Below are 5235 nucleotides of genomic sequence, written 5' to 3' on the forward strand. Positions count from 1 at the left end.
GCAGGGGACACGGGTTCAATCCTTGGTCCAGGAACTAAGATCCCACAAGCTAGGTGGCACAGTCAAAAAAAAAAAAAAAAAAAGATGAGGTCATCCTGGATCAGAGTGGGCCCTCGTCCAATGCCTGGTGTCCTTGTAAGAAGAGGGAGATTTGGATACAGAGAGGTGAGGCCATGTGAGAAGGCCAGGTAAAGATGGAGGCAGGGGCTGGAGGGATGTGTCCACAAGCCAAGGTCCACAGGCAGCCACCAGAGGGGCCTGGAACAGATTCCCCCTCAGAACCTCCAGGAGGAAACAGCCCTGCCAACATGTTCGTTAGGAGACTATTACACTCTAACTGTACACTGAGTCATTTTGGTGAATTATGGAACCCGAGGATAGTTATGGGGACCTCAAATCTGTAGCCAGCTGGTCCAAGTGAAGGTGGTCCCAAGGGCCCCAGCTGACAGATGGTGTCTGAAGTGGGGATTGTCTTATGGGAACCATGTCTTCTAAGCAAATAATGGGCTAAACTCCTTGCATCCATAGAACTGTAAATTATCTGATGGAAAAATGATGATTGCCCTGTATCGTTTTGTTTTGTTTTTGTTTTTTTTTTAACATCTTTATTGGAGTATAACTGCTTTACAATTGTGTGTCAGTTTCTGCTTTATAACAAAGTGAATCAGCTATACATATACATATATCCCCATATCTCCTCCCTGTTGCGTCTCCCTCCCACCCTCCCTATCCCACCCCTCTAGGTGGTGTCCTGTATCCATTTTGCATTGACTAAACAAATTCATTTCAGCCACCGGATGGCCTAGAAGACATCTTACATGTCCCTTCATTATTTACGAGTTCCATGCAATCTCTGACGCACGTCGAGTGGATATTCACGTGAGAATCATGCTTTTTCCTTTTTTAAAAAATGCATTTTTTTTGGCTGCTCTGCGTGGCTTGAGGGATCTGTTTCCCAACCAGGGATTGAACCCCGGCCATGGCAGTGAGAGCCCGGAATCCTAACCACTAGGCCACCAGGGAACTCCCCCAAATGCATCTTTTAACGTAATGCCGAGCCCCTCAGCCGGTTGCTGGGGTCTCATTCAGTCATTCAGACCAGAACCTATTTATTGAGCACCTACTGTATACTACGAACACCATACCGAGCAAAACAGATGGCAACTCCTGCTTGGTGAAGCCAACACTTGAGTGAAGGCACGGAATGATTCGGATGAATAAGAATAGGCATAGTATGTTAGACGGTGTTGTGCGCTAAGGAAAAAAGGGGGAGTCGAAATGTGGGTGGGGGCGTGAAACGTTTCACAGGTGGCCAGGGGAAGTGGCACTGAGAGGGGGACATGGCAAGCTAGCACGGGCAGGGGAGGGTGCTCAGGGAGAGGAACTGGCAAGGGCAAAGGCCTTGGGGTAAGACCATGCGGGCACATTCAGAGAACAGCGGGAATGGGTTTCCACTGGGGCTTTGTTTGGAGGGTGAGCAGATGGTTTTGGAGGGATCCCTCTGGGTACTGCAGGGAGAGCCGGCTATGGGGGACACTGACGTCCGGGGAGGGAGGGCGTGGCTTCAAGTGGCTTTCAAGGTAAGTGCTGTACGTGGGTTTTTGTAAGCCTTTCGACAACCTGATTTTCCCAGGAAAGGAGGGAGTTTCAGAGAGGTTAGGTCACCAACCCAAGGACACACAGCTTATGAGGGATGGAGTGGGATTTGAATCAGGCAAGCTTGACCTCAGAGCAGAGATGCCTCTACCAAGCCCCTCCCCCGGATGTCACAGTCACAGACATCCCGACCTCCTCCTGCTGTGGCTGCTTCCCCCACTCCTGCCCCACCAACGACGTCCTCCTCAGTATCCCCATATGTGACCCCGGCCTCCCCGCCTCCTCAGCTTTGCCCTTGACATCTCTGCCACCTGGTGTGTGTTGTTTCCACCTCCTCCCAGCACATCCTGTCTTCCCAACGTCTAGAAGTTCAGATGATGACTCACCTCCACCCGGAAGCCTCTCCTTGGGGACCAGAATCATGTCTTGTTCATCTTTGAAAAAAAAAAATGATGTCAGAGGCCAGTCCCTCCCCTGCTTCAAGCTTGCCAAAGGCCTCCTTTGCTATTTTGACCTCGGGTCGAATCCAGACCCCACCTGCAGCCCCCAAAGCCCACCTTCCTGATCTCCTCTCCCCTCCCCCAAGTCACTCTGCTCCAGCCATCCGGAACTCCTCAGGGATCCTCGCCTGTGCCAGGTGTGCCCCCATCTCAGGGCCTTTGCATGTGCTGTGCCCAGAGCCCTCTCCCGTCACAGCCTCCCCCGTCTGGCTTCTTTATATCACTCAGGTCTCAGCTCAAATGTCACCTCCTCAGAGAAGCCCACCCTGACTACTCCACCTGAAGTAGTTGCGTTACCACCCCCCCCAGTGCTGAATCAGCACCCAGTAGGCCTTCAATCAACTCCTGAATCCCCCATTTATTTATTTATTTGTAAAGTTTTGTTTTCTTTTATCTTTTAGCCATGCCATGCGGCATGAAGGATCTTAGTCCCCCAACTAGGAATCAAACCTGTGCGCCCTGCATTGGGAGCTCAGAGTCTTAACTAACGGACTGCCAGGGAAGTCCCTAATTCCCCCATTTAGAGGGCAGTTACCACGCACAGAGCCCTCTCCTAAGTGTGGACCAGATCGAATGCATTTTGTGCTCAGGACATTCCTAGATAACGCTGTTATTTCCATTTTGCAGAGGGGGAAACTGAGGCACAGGGGTCTCGTGCGCGGGATGCCATGCCCGAGTTCATGTAGCTGGTCAGGAGGGGATTCAAAGCCAGGCAGTCAGAAGTCTCCTTGGTCACCCCCGACCCCTGGCCTGAGCCCCCGTTTTCCTCATCCCTGCCCCTCACACCCCTCCTGTCTTAGCTGGCTTGAGTAACCATAACAGAACACCACAGTCTGGGGCTTAAACCACAGACATGATTCCTCACCGCCCTGGAAGTGGGAGGCCCACGATCAGGGTTCCAGCGTGGCCAGTTCCTGGTGAGGGCCTGCTTCCTGGTCTCACTGTGAGCTCACATGGCAGAGAGAGCTCTGGTCTCTCTTCCTCTCCTTACAAGGACACAAATCCTACTGGGGGGGGGGGGCACCCTCACGACCTCACCTAACCCTCATCCCCTCCCAAAGGCCCCGCCTCCAAACACCATCCCATGGGGGTTAGGGCTTCAGCATATGGATTTTGGGGACATAAACTTTTGGTCCATAACACCTCCTATGATGCAAAGGGGCCTCCAGCTCTGCACTCACCTCTCAAATGTCCTTCCCCAGCCCTGGGACTCCTAACCCTGCAGCATTCCAGCTGCCATGCTGGGAGAGAACCCGGATCCACCCCCCAAGGCAAAACCAATGCCCCAACCTCCTAGACACTTGGTTTCCCCTCTGTCCACTGGTAACAACACTCCTGTCTCCCAGGTTTGCTTGTGGTGGGGGTTAAAGGCCGGGTCCCAAGAAGCAGGGCCAGAACGAGGGTGAGGCCAAAGCTCAGTCACAATGAAAAATCATATTTCAATGCAATATTTAAAAAAAAAAATTTTAATGCAAAAAAATCTATGCTGACTACATTATCAAAATTTGAAATCAAGACAGGATCAATCATACTGTTTTCCTTTCGTCTGGGGCTCCAATATGGCTTGGTAAGGGACTGTCACTGACCCTGTCTTGATGGGAAATTTTAATATTCCATTCATCATGGGTGTTTTGGCGTGCATTATGATTTAAACTATCACATTAAAAAAAAATTTACCTCGGGAATTCCCTGGCGGTTCAGTGGTTAGGACTCTGTGCTTTCACTGCTGAGGGCCCAGGTTCAATCCCTGGTCGGGGAACTAAGATCCCACCAGCCACATGGCTCAGCCAAAAAAAGAAAAGGAAAAAATATATTTATCTCATTCTGGATTAGTGGTGATGATTGCACGAACTTGTGACTCTACAGAAACCCACCGAACTAGATCCTCTAAAAGAGTGGATTTGGGACTTCCCTGTTGGCACAGTGGTTGGGAGTCCGCCTGCCAATGCAGGGGACATGGGTTCGAGCCCTCGTCCAGGAGGATCCCGTGTGCCGCAGAGCAACTGGGCCTGTGTGCCACAACGACTGAGCCTGCGCTCTAGAGCCTGCAAGCCACAGCTACTGAGCCCGCATGCCACAACTACTGAGGCCTGCGCACCTGGAGCTGGTGCTCTGCAACGGGGGAGGCCACTGCAGTGAGAGGCCCGCGCACCGCGGCTAAGAGTGGCCCCTGCTCGCCACAACTGGAGAGCATCTGCGCGCGGCGACAAGGGCCCAATGCAGCCATAAATAATTAAATATACTTTTTTAAAAAAGGTGGATTTTATGGTATGTGATTTCTAGCTTGATAAAAAATGAGAGAAAAAGATTATCTTGATGAGCAAGGTTTTGGTGCCCCTTTAAATTTTGCGACCCCCAATTTCCCTCTCTTTCCCTCTAGACTCCAAACATCCCGTCCTAACCCCTGCCTTTTGGAATAGCTGGAGTATCTTGGAATATCCTTGGACAACTCTGAGCTCCGTGCCTTTGGATGAACAGCACCATCTTCCTGAGTCTCTATTCCACCCCCTATAAACTTGCAACCATCACACAAGTGCTGCTTCATGGGCATCAAAGGAGAAACTGCTTACAAAAGGCTAAGCACGTAGTAAATGCTCAAGAAAAGTTTGCTGTTATGCGTATCTTGAATGCAATGCAAAATTAAATTTTAAAGCGCTTAGGCTTATCAATTCTAAAGACAAGGGATCTCATTTGCAACGCGGGTGCAGATATGCCCGGTTTCCTGGCTGGGGAAGTTGCCAACTCACATGTTCTCCATGAGGGTGGTGAGGGTTCCCCGGTAAACAGGGTCACCTCTCTCTCCTAGGAGCAGACAGGCACATTCTCAGGGCTGCATTCACCTTAGGAGCAAAATGTAAGGGGGTGCCCAGAACTCAATCCTCAAGATAAATATTTTAATGCAATATTTTCAAAAGTCAAAATCAATACCAAAAAATCCATGATGAATAAAAGATCAAAACTGCAAATAAAGACAGGATCCGACCTTGCACATGCACAACTCACCTCCCTGCCCTCCACCCCCGACGCTGTCAGATGGTGTCTGTATATAAAACCTTGATTTCTGCTCATCACGGGTGGGGCTATTTTGGCATGAATTTTTTTTTTTTTTTTTTTTTTTTTTTTGTTACGCGGGCCTCTC

The sequence above is a fragment of the Neophocaena asiaeorientalis genome, unplaced genomic scaffold (genome assembly GCF_003031525.2).
Source record: "Neophocaena asiaeorientalis asiaeorientalis breed wild unplaced genomic scaffold, Neophocaena_asiaeorientalis_V1.1 scaffold469, whole genome shotgun sequence".
In the NCBI taxonomy this organism is placed as follows: Eukaryota; Metazoa; Chordata; class Mammalia; order Artiodactyla; family Phocoenidae; genus Neophocaena; species Neophocaena asiaeorientalis.